Source organism: Scyliorhinus canicula, chromosome 1 (genome assembly GCF_902713615.1).
Source record: "Scyliorhinus canicula chromosome 1, sScyCan1.1, whole genome shotgun sequence".
Taxonomy (NCBI): Eukaryota; Metazoa; Chordata; class Chondrichthyes; order Carcharhiniformes; family Scyliorhinidae; genus Scyliorhinus; species Scyliorhinus canicula.
The window spans coordinates 24,835,018-24,851,565 of record NC_052146.1 but is presented as its reverse complement, the minus strand read 5'-3'; the positions used below and the strand labels follow the sequence as shown (position 1 = coordinate 24,851,565).

Genomic DNA, 16,548 nt, shown 5'->3' with positions numbered 1-16,548 from the left:
TTATACATATATAAAAAGCAATAGGGTAGCCAGGGAGAGGGTTGAGGGTTGGCCCACTGAAGGACAGGGGAGGGAACCCAAGCGTGGAGCCAGAGGAAATTAGAGAGGTCTTAAATGAGCACTTTGTATCAGTATTCACCAAAGAGAAGGACTTGGTTGATGATGAGTCTGCGGAAGGGTGTGGAGATAGTTTGGGTCATGTTGAGATCGAAAAGGAGGAAGTATTGGGGGCCTTGAAAACATTAAGGCAGACAAGTCCCCAGGGCCTGATGATATATGTCCCAGAATAGAGGTAAGGGAGGAAATTGTCAGGGCCTTGAGAGAAAACTGTGTACCCTCACTGGCTACAAGGAGAGGATTGGAGAATAGCCAATGTTGTTCCTTTGTTTAAGAAGGGTAGCAAGGATAATCCAGGTAATTACAAGCCGGTAAGCCTTACATCAGTGGTCGGGAAATTAGTGGAGAGGATTCTTCGAAACAGGATTTACTCCCACTTGGAAATAAGTAGACATATTAGCGAGAGGCAACATGGCTTTGTGAAGGGGAGGCATGTCTCACTAACCTGATTGAGCTTTTCGAGGAAGTGATGAAGGTGATTGATAAAGAAAGGGTGGGGGATACTGTCTACATTGAATTTAGTAAGTCCTTTGACAAGGTCACTCATGGCAGAGTGTACAGAAGGTGAAGTTGTACAGGATCAAAGGCAAAATGGCAGGATGGATACAGAACTGGCTCAGTCATAGAAGACAGAGGGTAGCAGTGGAAGGGTGCGTTTCTGAATGGAGGGCTGTGAATAGTTGCTTTTCTCAGGGATCAGTGTTCGGACCTTTGCTATTTGCAATGTATATATATATATATACATACATACATCAATGTTATATACAAATGATTTGGAGTAAAATGTAACTACTTTGATTAGTAAGTTTGCGGACGACACAAAGATTGGTGGAATTGCGGATAGCGATGAGGACCATCAGAGGATACAGCAGGATATAGATCGATTGGAGACTTGGGCGAAGAAATGGCAGATGGGAGTTTAATCTGGACAAATGTGAGGTAATACATTTTGGAAGGTCTAATACAGGTGGGGAATATAATGTAAATGGCAGAGCCCTGTAGCCACCTAGGTTGGCCACTTCCTCACACAAAATGGAAGAACGCAAAGGTTACAGGGAAAAATGGACAGTTGCAAAGAGACAAGCAGTTTGCAGAATCCCCTGTGTATTCTGGCTGCTAAAGAAACCAGACAGCATTGTAACTAACAAGTTTGCATATTAATGAAGCGATTCCCGGTGATTCCCAGGCACAATGGACACAACAGTTAACTGCAATCGCCACATTCTATAGCAGGTCAGACATCCCGGCGCCAGTGGAGTCTGAAACAATAAGCCCCAAGGACCGCCCAGTGATCAAGGAACAGCCCCGTTATTGGGGAAATTCAAATCAATCGATTGGAAAGAGACCCAATTGATTGCAAGTTTATAGAGGGTCCGCCCAGAAGGGCGCAAAGCCCCTAGGACCTATAAAAGTCAGGTCCCAGGACTGATTCCTACTTCTTGACCAGCCAGCCCTCCCAGCAGAACACCTTTGCAGCAGAAGACCTTGACCAAGAGAAGGAGAGGCCTGGTCAGTCATCAAGTAAGTGTCATACAACGCACGCTACGAGAGTCGACACTCCTGACCCCTTTAGTCCACACCAACTGGAAACCTGCGCACCCAGTGCAGAGCAAGAGGTCATTGTTCCCTGATCCGGCAGTTCCCTTATTCCAGATAAGTATTGGCCTATTAGTGGTAGGAGTAGTTTAGTCTTAGTATTATATGCATGAGTAGTAAATAACTGTGTTATAATAAACGTGTCTTGTTTTGAACTTACTAACTGGTGTATTGAGTCATTGATCTGAACTTGAACTTGAGCCTTGTGGCGGTATCATAACAATACCTGGCGACTCCAGAGCTAAGTAATAAACAGAGCCAATTGAGTGTAAAACACACTCACCCAGAACGAGCAACAACCCTTAAGAGTATTGATGGGCAGAGGGATCTGGGTGGACAGGTACACAGGTCACTGAAAGTGGCAACGCAAGTTGAGAAGGTAGTCAAGAAAAGTGTACGGCATAAGAGCATAAGACATAGGAGCAGAATTAGGCCCCTTGGCCCATCGAGTCTGCTCCGCCATTTAATCATGGCTGATATTTTCTCATCCCCATTCTCCTGCCTTCTCCCCATAATCCCTGATCCCCTTATTAATCAAGAAACTATCTATATCTGTCTCAAAGACACTCAGTGAATTGGCCTCCACAGCCTGCTGCGGCAAAGAGTTCCACAGATTCACCACCCTCTCGCTGAAGAAATTCCTCCTCCTCTCTGTGTTAAAGGATTGTCCCTTTAGTCTGAGATGGTGTCCTCCGCTTCTAGTTTTTCCTACAAGTGGAAACATCCTCTCCACGTCCACTATATCCAGGCCTTGCAGTATCTTGTACGTTTCAATAAGATCCCCTCTCATCCTTCTAAACTCCAACGAGTACAGACCCAGAGTCCTCAAACGTTCCTCATACGACCAGTTCTTCATTCCAGGGATCATTCTTGTGAACCTCCTCTGGACCCTTCCCAAGGCCAGCACAAAAGCATGCTTTCCTTCATTGGCCAGGGCACTGAGTTTAAAAATTGGCAAGTCATGTTGCAGCTTTATAGAACCTTGGAAAATAGTGTTCAATTCTGATTGCCACACTACCAGAAGGATATGGAGGCTTTGGAGAAGGTATAGAAAAGATTTACCATGATGTTGCCTGGTATGGAGGGCATTAGCTATGAGGAAAGGTTGGAGAAACTTGGTTTGTTCTCACCGGAACAACAGATGTTGTGGGGCAACCTGATAAGAGATCTACAAGATTATCAGGGTCATGGACAGAGTGAATAGTCAGAAGTTTTTTCCCAGGGTGTAAGAGTCAATTACTAGGGGGCATAGGTTTAAGGTGCGAGGGGCAAGGTTTAAGGGAGATGTGCAAGTCAAGTTTTTTTTTTTTTTTTACACAGAGGGTGGTGGGAGCCTGGAACTAGCTGCCTGGAGAGGTCGTGGAAGCAGATACGATAGTGACTTTTAACGGGTACCTTGACATATGCATGAATAGGATGTGAATAGGGGGATATTGTCTCCGGAAGGGTAGGAGGTTTTTGTTCAGATGGGCATCATGGTCGGTGCAGGTTGCAGGGCCGAAGGGCCTGTTCCTGTGCTGTAATTTTCATTGTTTTTTTTTGTTCTTTGACACAAGGGGCAGGATTCTCCAACCTCCCGCCAGGCCGGAGAATCGGCGGGGGGCAGCGTGAATCCCGCCCCGCCGCTGGCTGCCAGATTCTCCGGCGCCATTTTTCGGCGAGTCGGGAATCACGTCGCGCCGGTCGGGGGCCGTTGGCAGTGGCTTCTACCCCCACCGGCAATTCTCCGCTCCACGATGGGCTGAGTGGCTGCCCTTTTTCGGCCAATCCCGCCGGCATAAATCAAACAAGGTCCTTACCAACGGGACCTGGCTCTGCGGGCAGCCTGCAGAGTCCTCAGGGGGGGCGCCAGGGGATCTGGCCTGCGATCGGGGCCCACTGATCTGCGGGTGGGCCTGTGCCGTGGGGGCACTCTTTCCCTCCGCGCCAGCCGCTGTAACGGTCCACCATGGCCGGCGCAGAGAAGAACTCCCCTGCGCATGTACTGGGATTACACCGGCGCTCCCGCGCATGTGCCAACTCACGCCAGCCGGCGGAGGCCCTTCGGCGCTAGCTGGCGCAGCGCCAGCCTAGCCTCTTAAGGTGCGGAGGATTCCGCACCTTCCGGGCAGCCCGGCGCCAGAGTGGTTCACGCACTCCTCGGCGCCAGTACGGCCCACCCTGCTGAATAGCAGAGAATCCTGGCCCAAGGTCATGGTTGATGCATTACGTCTGTACAAGAAGGACGGGTTGCATTCTAAACTGGAGGGACACCAATATCCTGGCTGGGAGGTTTGCTATAGTCACTTGGGAGGATTGACAAAGAACAAAGAAAAGTCCAGGCACCCACTACCCTCTGTGTAAAAAAACCTACCTCGTACATCTCCTCTAAACATTGCCCCTCGCACCTTAAACCTATGCCCCCTCGTAATTGACCCCTCTACACTGGGAAAAAGCCTCTGACGGTCCACTCTGTCTATGCCCCTCATAATTTTGTAGACCTCTATCAGGTCGCCCCTCAACCTCCGTCGTTCCAGTGAGAACAAACCGAGTTTATTCAAACGCTCCTCATAGCTAATGCCCTCCATACCAGGCAACATCCTGGTAAATCTCTTCCGCACCCTATCTAAAGCCTCCACATCCTTCTGGTAGTGTGGCGACCAGAATTGAACACTATACTCCAAGTGTGACCTAACTAAGGTTCTATACAGCTGCAACATGACTTGCCAATTCTTATACTCAATGCCCCAGCCAATGAAGGCAAGCATGCCGTATGCCTTCTTGATTACCTTCTCCACCTGTGTTTACCCTTTCAGTGACCTGTGGACCTGTACACCTAGATCTCTCTGACTGTCAATACTCTTGAGGGTTCGACTTCCGGTGGCGGCGATGTCCGAGTGAGCCGCACATTCGGTGGGCTCTCACTCCGGCGGGTCTGAATAGCTGTTTCCCCGCGATAGCGGGACCACGGAGGCGGCAGAAAGGCTGCCGGGAATAGAAGAGGAGAGCGGGCTGCAGAAAATGAAAGTGTGGGAGGCCAGCAGGTGAGGAAGAAAGAGAGAGAGACGGAGGCAAGGAGGAAGCTGACCTGAAGGGTAAGATGGCGGACCCACGGACCTTCCTTCCTCCAGGACAAAGGGAAAAAAAAGTTTGGAGTTGCTGAGGAGGGACAGCTTGGACCCACTTTAGATGCCCAGGAGGGGGTAAAAATTTAAGGTGCTGGGCAAAGGAAAGCGGCAGCGAAGGCGCTGAGGAGCGGGCTGCGGCATATGGAACAGCGGGATTCCAGAAGGCAGAAGAAGAAGGAGAAAAAGGGACAGAGACAAGGACCTGAAGAAAATTACCTGGGACCTAAGATGGCGGACACACGGACCCCGGACTCAGCAATCCAGTTGGCACTGGATAACATGCTCCAGGTAATGAAGTCCAGTTTTGAAGCGCTGAAGCGGGACAGCTTGGACCCAATCCAGAAAGCGGTGGATCAGCTGAACCAGAGGATGGACGCCCAGGATGTTAAAGTTAAGGAGCTGGGAGAGGCGGTGGAGGAGCAGGCGGATGCGCAAACGGTTGCAGCGGTAGAAGTGGACGGCCTGAAAGAGCGGCAGAGAAGACTGCTGGACAGAGTGGAGGAGCTGGAGAATAGAATCCGCAGGAACAATCTGAGGATGGTCGGCCTCCCGGAGGGGGCGGAGGGAGCTGATGCTGCAGCGTTTGTAGCAGACCTGCTGAAGCAGCTGATGGGAGCCGAAGCCTTTCCACGACCGTTGGAGCTGGAGGGGGCACACAGAGTGCAGGCAAGGCAGGGGCGGCCGGGCGGACCCCCCCGCCCGATGGTGATTAGGTTCCACAGGTTCGTGGACAAGGAGCGGGTGCTGCAGTGGGCAAAGAGCGCCAGGAGCAGCACGTGGAACAACAGTGTTCTCCGCATTTATCAGGATCTAAGCCAGGAGGTGGCTCGGCGGCGAGCAGCCTTTAAGAATGTCAAGGAGGTGCTGTTCAAGAAGCACGTGAAGTTTGGTCTGCTGTTCCCAGCCCGGCTATGGGTCACGCACCAGGGTCAACACCACTACTTCTCCGAGCCCGAAGAAGCGATGGATTTTGTGAGGGACCTGGGGCTGGTCCCGAAAGGAGGCCCCAAGGACGCGAGTTAGGGCCCGAGGATTTTTGTGGGAAGGAACGCCGAATGTGCCTGGACCGCTGCTCAACGGTTTGCTGGGCCAAAGGGGCCAAGCGGAACATTTGAGACTCTTTCCTTTGTGCATGGACATTTATGTGCTTTTTCTCTTTTTTCTGTGGTTTTTTCCCTTTTTATGTTTTTTTTTTCCTGTTTGGGCTTTTTGTGCAGCTCGTGGAAGACACTGGAACCGGCTTGCCCCAGTGGGGGGGGGAGGAGGACGGGGGAACAAGGGGAATGGGACAGGAAGGCGCCGGAGTGTTGAGTCACCGGGCTAGCAGATTGGCTAGTCAAGGAAGTCAGATGGGGGGGGAAGTTACAGCCAGTAGATGGCGGGGGTGGGGGTATCGGGGGATGGGGTTAGGGGAGGGGGGGGTTGTTCTGCTGACAGGAGAGGGACTTGAAATAGGCACTGGAAAGGAGGTCGAGGGTGGAGGCAGCCAAAGGGCGGGCCAGGAATGGCGCGACGCACGGGTCAGGGGCCGGCCCGAGAAAGGCTATGGCTGACCGTCGGGGTGGGGGGGGTGGGATGTGCCCCCCGACCAGGCTGATCACCTGGAACGTCAAGGGACTGAATGGGCCGGTTAAGAGGGCGCGGGTGTTCGCGCACTTGCGGGCCCTGAGGGCGGACGTAATTATGTTGCAGGAGACACATCTGAAAGTGTCAGACCAGACCAGGCTAAGGAAGGGCTGGATTAGCCAGGTCTTCCACTCGGACTTGGACTCGAAGTCCAGAGGGGTGGCAATCATGATCAACAAGCGCGTGCAATTTGAGGCAGAGGGCATATCTGCAGACAGGGGGGGCAGATACCTGATGGTACGGGGCAGACTGGAGGGGAGAAGGGTGGTGCTGGTGAATATATATGCCCCGAACTGGGATGACGTGGACTTTATTAAAAGAGTGCTGGGGAAGATCCCGGACTTGGATTCTCGCAAGCTAATAATGGGAGGGGACTTTAACATGGTCCTTGACCCGACTTTGGATCGTTCGTGTCCCAGAACGGGTAGACTCTAAGCAATGGCAAGGGAGCTGAAAGGGTTTATGGGGCAAATGGGGGCAGTGGACCCCTGGAGAGAGGGACAGCCAACAGGAAGGGGCTACTCGTTTTACTCGCACGTCCATAAAGTATATTCCAGGATAGATTTCTTTGTAATAAGCAGGGACTGTATGGGGGAGGTAAAGAACACGGAATACTCAGCAATTACCATTTCAGACCATGCCCCGCATTGGGTGGACCTGCAGTTCGGGGGAGCGAGTTATCAACGCCCGCAATGGAGGCTAGATGTGGGACTGCTGTCGGAGGAGGGGATCTGCGAGAGGCTTCGGAAATGTATAAAAATTACCTGCAAGTGAATGACACTGGGGAGGTCTCAGCGGCGACGGTGTGGGAGGCGCTAAAGGCAGTAGTTCGGGGGGAGCTGATTTCAATTGGGGCCCACAAAGCCAAGGCAGACCGGGCAGAGATGGATAGATTGGTCAGGGAAATGGGCCGGATAGATGAAGAGCACGCGGAGTCCCCGGGGTAGGTTTTACTCAGGGAAAGGCGGAGGCTACAGGCGGAACTGGGGGCACTATCCACGAGCAGGGCCGTGGAACAGCTTAGGAAGGCGAGGGGAGTGGTGTACGAGTATGGGGAAAAGGCTAGCAGACTGTTAGCGCAGCAACTCAGGAGGAGGGAGGCGGCCAGGGAAATAGGTAGAGTGAGGGACGAGGGGGGGCGCAAAGTGGAGGATCCGGCAGAATTGAATAGGGTATTCCGGGACTTCTATCGTAAGCTGTATACTTCGGAGCCGCCGGAAGAACCGGAGGGGATGAAAAGGTTTCTGGACGGGTTAACATTCCCAACAGTTGGGGGGGGGGCAAGTGGAAGAGCTGGGCGCCCCGATTAGAGTAGAGGAGGTATTGGGGGGCCTAAAGGCCATGCAGTCGGGGAAGTCCCCGGGGCCGGATGGATACCCAGTAGAGTTTTATAGGAAGTTCTCTGAGCTGGTGGGCCCGGTCTTGGCGAGGGTTTTCAATGAGGCAAGGGACAGAGGGACCCTGCCGCCGACAATGTCACAAGCCACCATATCTCTGATATTGAAGCGGGGTAAAGACCCGGAGGTGTGCGGGTCCTACAGGCCAATCTCCCTGATTAATGTAGATGCCAAGCTCCTGGCAAAGGTACTGGCGGGGAGAATGGAGGACTGTGTACCGGAGGTGATTGGGGAGGATCAAACTGGGTTCGTGAAAGGTCGGCAGCTGGCGGCCAATCTGAGGAGATTGCTCAACGTGATAATGATGCCCCCGGCGGGTAGAGAGGTGGAGGTAGTGGTGGCAATGGACGCCGAGAAGGCCTTTGACCGGGTGGAGTGGGACTATCTATGGGAGGTGCTCGGACGGTTTGGGTTCGGGGAGGGATTGGTGGATTGGATCAAATTATTATATCAGGCCCCGAGGGCCAGCGTCAGGACCAACAGAGAAGTGTCGGAGTACTTTAGGTTGTACCGAGGGACCAGGCAGGGCTGCCCGCTCTCCCCGTTGCTGTTTGCGCTGGCCATAGAGCCGCTGGCGATGGCGCTGAGAGCCGCAGAGGGTTGGAAGGGGATGGTGAGGGGCGGGGTTGAACACAGGGTTTCTCTTTATGCAGACGACCTGCTCCTGTACGTGTCGGACCCAGTGGCCGGGATGGGAACTATACTGGGAATGCTGAGGGAGTTCGGCCAGTTCTCAGGATACAAATTAAATACGGTCAAGAGTGAAATGTTTGTGGTCCAGGCAAGGGGCCAGGAGAACAGATTGAGAGGGCTACCGTTTAGGCTGGTTGAGGAAAATTTCCGGTATTTGGGAATCCAGGTGGCACGAGACTGGGGCAGGCTGCATAAGTTGAATTTGGCCAGGGTGGTGGAGCAAATGAAGGGAGAGTTTCGGAGATGGGATGCACTCCCGCTGTCGCTGGCAGGGAGGGTGCAGACTGTAAAGATGACAATCCTCCCTCGATTTTTGTTTATTTTTCAGTGCCTCCCGATCTTTATCCCACAGTCCTTCTTCAAAAGAGTTAACGGGTTGATCATGAGCTTTGTCTGGGCGGGAAAGTATCCGCGGGTAAAGAAGGCGATGTTGGAGAGGAACCGCAGCGAGGGAGGGCTGGCTTTGCCGAGTCTGGTCAATTATTACTGGGCGGCCAACATCGCTATGATAAGGAAGTGGATGGTGGGTACGGGATCTATTTGGGAGCGGGTGGAGGCGGCTTCGTGCAGGGGCTCCAGTTTGGAAGCCCTGGTCACGGCTCCTCTACCGCTGCCACCGGCCAAGTACACCACCAGCCCGGTAGTGGTGGCGACCCTGCGGATATGGGGCCAGTGGAGGAGGCATGTGGGGGAGATGGGGGCGTCTGTCTGGGCGCCAATCTGCGACAACCATCGGTTTGCCCCCGGCAGTATGGATGGGGGGTTCCGAGTATTGTGGCGAGCAGGGGCGGGAAGGGTGGGTGATATGTTCCTGGAAGGGAGCTTCGCGAGTTTGAGGAGCTTGGAGGAGAAATTTGGGGTGGTAAGGGGAAATGATTTTAGATACCTACAGTTGCGGGACTTTGTTCGTAGACAGGTCCCATCTTTCCCGCGCCTCCCGCCAATGGGGATCCTAGACAGAATAGTCTCTGGGAGGGATGAAGGGGAGGGTAGAGTCTCGGGTATTTATAAGGTGCTCATGAGGGAGGAAGGGTCCCAGACAGAGGAACTGAAACTTAAATGGGAGGAGGAGCTAGGCGGGGAAATGGAGGATGGGCTGTGGGCAGAGGCCCTGAGTAGGGTAAACTCGACCGCGACATGTGCTAGGCTCGGGCTGATCCAATTTAAGGTCGTTCACCGGGCCCATATGACGGTGGCTCGGATGAGCAAATTTTTCGGGATAGAGGACAAATGCGCTAGGTGCGCGGGAGGACCAGCGAACCATGTGCACATGTTTTGGGCATGCCCTGAGCTGAGGGGGTACTGGGAGGGATTTGCGGGGGTCATGTCCCACAGTCCTTCTTCAAAAGAGTTAACGGGTTGATCATGAGCTTTGTCTGGGCGGGAAAGTCTCCGCGGGTAAAGAAGGCGATGTTGGAGAGGAACCGCAGCGAGGGAGGGCTGGCCAGGCACCAATATCCTGGGGGGGAGATTTGTTAGTGCTCTTTGGGGGGGTTTAAACTAATTCAGCAGGGGCATGGGAACCTGGATTGTAGTTTTGGGGTACGGGAGATTGAGAGTATAGAGGTCAGGAGCACAGATTTGACTTCGCAGGAGGGTGCCAGTGTTCAGGTAGGTGGTTTGAAGTGTGTCTACTTCAATGCCAGGAGTATACGAAATAAGGTAGGGGAACTGGCAGCATGGGTTGGTACCTGGGACTTTGATGTTGTGGCCATTTCAGAGACATGGATAGAGCAGGGACAGGAATGGTTGTTGCAGGTTCCGGGGTTTAGGTGTTTTAGTAAGCTCAGAGAAGGGGGCAAAAGAGGGGGAGGTGTGGCGCTGCTAGTCAAGGACAGTATTACGGTGGCGGAAAGGATGCTAGATGGGGACTCTTCTTCTGAGGTAGTATGGGCTGAGGTTAGAAACAGGAAAGGAGAGGTCACCCTGTTGGGAGTTTTCTATAGGCCACCTAATAGTTCTAGGGATGTAGAGGAAAGGATGGCGAAGATGATTCTGGAAAAGAGCGAAAGTAACAGGGTAGTTGTTATGGGAGACTTTAACTTTCCAAATATTGACTGGAAAAGATATAGTTCGAGTACATTAGATGGGTCATTCTTTGTACAATGTGTGCAGGAGGGTTTCCTGACACAATATGTTGACAGGCCAACAAGAGGCGAGGCCACATTGGATTTGGTTTTGGGTAATGAACCAGGCCAGGTGTTAGATCTGGAGGTAGGTGAGCACTTTGGAAACAGTGACCACAATTCGGTGACCTTTACGTTAGCGATGGAAAGGGATAAGTATACCCCGCAGGGCAAGAGTTATAGCTGGGGGAAGGGCAATTATGATGCCATTAGACATGACTTAGGATGTGTAGGTTGGAGAAGTAGGCTGCAAGGGTTGGGCACACTGGATATGTGGAGCGTGTTCAAGGAACAGCTATTGCATGTTCTTGATAAGTACGTACCAGTCAGGCAGGGAGGAAGGGGTCGAGCGAGGGAACCGTGGTTTACCAAAGAAGTGGAATCTCTTGTTAAGAGGAAGAAGGAGGCCTATGTGAAGATGAGGCATGAAGTTTCAGTTGGGGCGCTTGATAGTTACAAGGAAGCGAGGAAGGATCTAAAGAGAGAGCTGAGACGAGCAAGGAGGGGACATGAGAAGTCGTTGGCAGGTAGGATCAAGGAAAACCCAAAAGCTTTCTATAGGTATGTCAGGAATAAAAGAATGACTAGGGTAAGAGTAGGGCCAGTCAAGGACAGTGGTGGGAAGTTGTGTGTGGAGGCTGAGGAGATAAGCGAGATACTAAATGAATACTTTTCGTCAGTATTCACACAAGAAAAAGATAATATTGTGGAGGAGAATGCTGAGACCCAGGCTATTAGAATAGATGGCATTGAGGTGCGTAGGGAAGAAGTGTTGGCAATTCTGGACAAGGTGAAAATAGATAAGTCCCCGGGGCCGGATGGGATTTATCCTAGGATTCTCTGGGAAGCCAGGGAAGAGATTGCTGAGCCTTTGGCTTTGATTTTTAGGTCATCATTGGCTACAGGAATAGTGCCAGAGGACTGGAGGATAGCAAATGTGGTCCCTTTGTTCAAGAAGGGGAGTAGAGATAACCCGGTAACTATAGGCCGGTGAGCCTAACGTCTGTGGTGGGTAAAGTCTTGGAGAGGATTATAAAAGATACGATTTATAATCATCTAGATAGGAATAACATGATTAGGGACAGTCAGCATGGTTTTGTGAAGGGTAGGTCATGCCTCACAAACCTTATCGAGTTCTTTGAGAAGGTGACTGAACAGGTAGATGAGGGTAGAGCAGTTGATGTGGTGTATATGGATTTCAGTAAAGCGTTTGATAAGGTTCCCCACGGTCGGCTATTGCAGAAAATACGGAGGCTGGGGATTGAGGGTGATTTAGAGATGTGGATCAGAAATTGGCTAGTTGAAAGAAGACAGAGAGTGGTAGTTGATGGGAAATGTTCAGAATGGAGTTCAGTTACGAGTGGCGTACCACAAGGATCTGTTCTGGGGCCGTTGCTGTTTGTCATTTTTATAAATGACCTAGAGGAGGGCGCAGAAGGATGGGTGAGTAAATTTGCAGACGACACTAAAGTCGGTGGAGTTGTAGACAGTGCGGAAGGATGTTGCAGGTTACAGAGGGACATAGATAAGCTGCAGAGCTGGGCTGAGAGGTGGCAAATGGAGTTTAATGTGGATAAGTGTGAGGTGATTCACTTTGGAAAGAATAACAGAAATGCGGAATATTTGGCTAATGGTAAAATTCTTGGTAGTGTGGATGAGCAGAGGGATCTCGGTGTCGATGTACATAGATCCCTGAAAGTTGCCACCCAGGTTGATAGGGTTGTGAAGAAGGCCTATGGTGTGTTGGCCTTTATTGGTAGAGGGATTGAGTTCCGGAGCCATGAGGTCATGTTGCAGTTGTACAAAACTCTAGTACGGCCGCATTTGGAGTATTGCGTACAGTTCTGGTCGCCTCATTATAGGAAGGACGTGGAAGCTTTGGAACGGGTGCAGAGGAGATTTACCAGGATGTTGCCTGGTATGGATGGAAAATCTTATGAGGAAAGGCTGATGGACTTGAGGTTGTTTTCGTTAGAGAGAAGAAGGTTAAGAGGTGACTTAATAGAGGCATACAAAATGATCAGAGGGTTAGATAGGGTGGACAGCGAGAGCCTTCTCCCGCGGATGGAGGTGGCTAGCACGAGGGGACATAGCCTTAAATTGAGGGGTAATAGATATAGGACAGAGGTCAGAGGTGGGTTTTTTACGCAAAGAGTGGTGAGGCCGTGGAATGCCCTACCTGCGACAGTAGTGAACACGCCAACATTGAGGGCATTTAAAAATTTATTGGATAAGCATATGGATGATAAGGGCATAGTGTAGGTTAGGTGGCCTTTAGATTTTTTCCATGTCGGTGCAACATTGAGGGCCGAAGGGCCTGTACTGCGCTGTATCGTTCTATGTTCTATGTTCTATGTCCCAGGTGCTAAAAACAAGGGTGGTGATGAGTCCAGGGGTGGCAATTTTTGGGGTTTCGGAAGACCCGGGCGTCCAGGGGGAGAAAGAGGCCGATGTGCTGGCCTTTGCTTCCCTGATAGCCCGGCGACGAATATTATTGGCGTGGAGGGACTCAAAGCCCCCGAAGACGGAGTGGTGGCTTGCGGACATGTCGAGTTTCCTGGGGATGGAAAAAATCAAGTTCGCCTTGAGGGGTTCTGTGCAGGGGTTCACCCGGAGGTGGCAACCATTTATTGACTTCTTTGCGGGAGAGTGAGCGTCAGCGGGGGGGGGGGTTAGAGTAGAGTAGGAGGGAAAATATGGCGGGTAGTACCGGTGGGAGGGGAGCGGGCTTGTGCAATATTTTACGGTGGAAGCATTGAAAGTACGTGGATGTTTGCACATTTTTGCCTTTTTTGCTTCCTTTCTGATGATGTCTGTAACTGTTTATAAAGCCAAAAACTACCTCAATAAAATTGTTTATTAAAAAAAAATACTCTTGAGGGTTCTACCATTCACTGTATCTTCCCTACCTGCATGAGACCTTCCAAAATGCATTACCTCACATTTGTCCGGATTAAACTCCATCTGCCATCTCTCCACCCAAGTCTCCAAACGATCTAAATTCTGCTGTATCCTCTGACAGTCCTCATCGCTATCCGCAATTCCACCAACCTTTGTGGTCGTCTTCAAACTTACTAATCAGACCATTTACATTTTCCTCTAAATCATTTATATATACTACAAACCGCAAAGGTCTCAGCACTGATCCCTGCGGAACACCACTAGTCACAGCCCTCCAATCAGAAAAGCACCCTTCCATTGCTACTCTCTGCCTTCTATGACCTAGCCAGTTCTGTATCCATCTTGCCAGCTCACCCCTGATCCCGTGTGACTTCATCTTTTGTACCAGTCTGTCATGAGGGTCCTTGTCAAAGGCCTTACTGAAGTCCATATGGACAACATCCATTGCCCTACCTGCATCAATCACCTTTGTGACCTCTTCGAAAAACTCTATCAAGTTAGTGAGACACGACCTCCCCTTCACAAAACCATGCTGCCTCTTGCTAATACGAGTATTTAAACTAGTACGGCAGGGGGGTGTGAACCAGAGCATTAGCTTAGAAGGTGTAATAACTAAAGGGGAAAGAGAACAAAAATAAGAGAACAACATTGCCCTGTCTGTACAAACGCAGTGGTTTGAAGTGTATTTCTTTCAATGCCAGAAGTATAGCAGGTAAGGCAGATGAACTTAGAGCACTTATTAGTAGTTGGAACTATGATGTTGTGGCTATCACAGAAACGTTTTTTAAGGAAGGGCAGGATTGGCAGCTGAATGTTGGAGGATATAGATGCTTCAGGAGAGATAAAGGTGAATGTAAAAGGGACGGGGGAGTAGCATTGCTGGTTAAGGTGCATATTATAGTCGTACTGTGGGAGGACACCTCGGAGGGCTCATACAATGAGGCGATCTGGGTGGAGCTCAGGAACAGGAAGGGGGTAATTACAATGTTGGGCGTTTATTACAGCCCCCCCCCCCCCAACTGCCAACGAGAGATAGAGGAGCAAATGAAAGATTTTGGATAGGTGCAAAAGTAACAGGGTTTTTGTGGTAGGGGGTTTTAATTTCCCCCATATTGACTGGGACCCACTTAGTGTGGGGGGTTTGGATGGGACAGAGTTTGTTAAGTGTATCCAGGAAGGCTGCTTGATGCAGTCTGTAAATAGTCCAACTAAGGATGGGGCAGTACTGCACCTGATATTGGGGAAATGGACAGGTGGTTGAGGTTTCATTAAGGGAACATTTTGGGAGTAGTGACCACAGTTCCGTACGTTTTAGGACACTTTTGGATAGGGATGAGGGTAACCCTCACGTGAAGGTGCTAAACTGGGGAAAGGCAAATTACGCTAACATTAGACAAGAATTGAAGAATTTGGATTGGGTGCGGCTGTTGGAGGGTAAATCAAAATCAGATATTTGGGAGGCTTTGAAGCAACAGTTGATTAAGATTCAGGAAAATCATGTTCCTGAGAGACGGTCACGCGCGGTACCTTACAAACAGCGAATAAGGCAAGGCTTTTAGAATTGGCAACAAGATTGCAGTTAACATTGCCTGACAAAGTACGGAGAAAAGACCTAATTGCGGCAATAGCTGAGCATTTAAAATTGCCTGAGACATAGTCCGGATCATTGGAACTGGCAGGAATTCAATTACGGATGAAACAGCTTGAACATGAAAAAGAATTAAAGCTGCTTGAATTACAGAATGGGGCACAAGAAAAGGAGAGAGAGGAAAAGGAGAAGGAAAGAATAGCCCTACCAGAACAAAAAGAGAAAGTGAGCTACAGATCAGGGAAAAAGAAAAGGAGACAGAGGAAAGGGAAAAAGATAAAGAGAGAGACTTTGAACTTCGGAAACTGGCCATGAAAAATGAACGTCTGTTAAATGGTCAGAGGTAAAGAGAAAGGTGCACTCGGGGGATAGTGAAGAGGATAGTGAGAAAGAGTCGTAGTTGAAGACTTGGTGGTGATCTATTTAAATATGTCCAAGCATCGCCAAGGTTTGATGAGAAAGAGGTTTTCATCTCATTTGAGAAGGTGGTTTCCGAATTCAGTTTCAGCCTGTGAGGGATGGAAACTGGGGAAAAGAGAAATATTCAAGTGGGAAAGGTAAAGGAGATTTGATAGGAATTAATAAGGATAATGTACCTCAGATTAAAAAAGAAATCCAGGAGGGTGGAAGAGAAATCAAAAGTTTCAGATGTTTTTACTGTAATAAACTAGGCCATGTAAAGTCACAGTGTGGGAGTTTAAGAAAAGCACTGGGAAGGCTGATGTGGAAAAGCAGGATAAGCCAGTGGGGTTTGTTAAAGTGGTAAAGGAAAGCCCATTTGAAACAAAGGAGGTGCAAATAAATGTACAGCCTAATCAAGAGGCGATTGATAAGAAGGTGCCAGATCGCATTGTGACAAGAAATCAAATCAAGTCAAATCAACTTGTGTGGGTAAAGTTTACTCATGTGTACCAGGAGGAGTAGGTTAAGAGATACGGGAGCTAGTCAATCTTGATGGCAAGAAATGAGGAGTTATGTAGTTTGGGAGGAATATTGCCAAGAAAGGGAGTAATATGTGGAATTCAGGGTGAGAAGGGTAGTGTTCCATTATATAAGGTGAGGTTGACGAGTCCAGTGAAGAGTGGTGAGGTGGTAGTAGGAGTACTAGAGAAACTATCTTATCCAGGAATAGAGTTTATCTTGGGATATAGCTGGATCGCAGGTCGGAGTGATGCCTACTGTCATTGATAAGCCAGTGGAAAATCAGACAACTGAAATGTTAAAGGACGAATATCCTGGAATTTTTCCTGATTGTGTAGTAACAAGGTCACAAAGTCACAGGTTAAGACAAGAGGAGAAATCAAAGAGTGATGATAAAGTTGAAGTTCAATTGTCAGAAACAATTTTTGATCAGACGGTTGGAAAAGAACAAGAACAGGTGGAGGATAAGGTGGATA

The 16,548-nt window shown here is 50.0% G+C and overlaps 1 protein-coding gene across 3 annotated transcripts in view; it reads right to left on the bottom strand.

Annotated features, from left to right (window-relative positions):
- smtnb (smoothelin b) overlaps positions 1–16,548 on the bottom strand; it is a 563,126-nt gene that overhangs the window by 387,184 nt on the left and 159,394 nt on the right. The gene's annotated exons all lie outside the window — the stretch shown is intronic.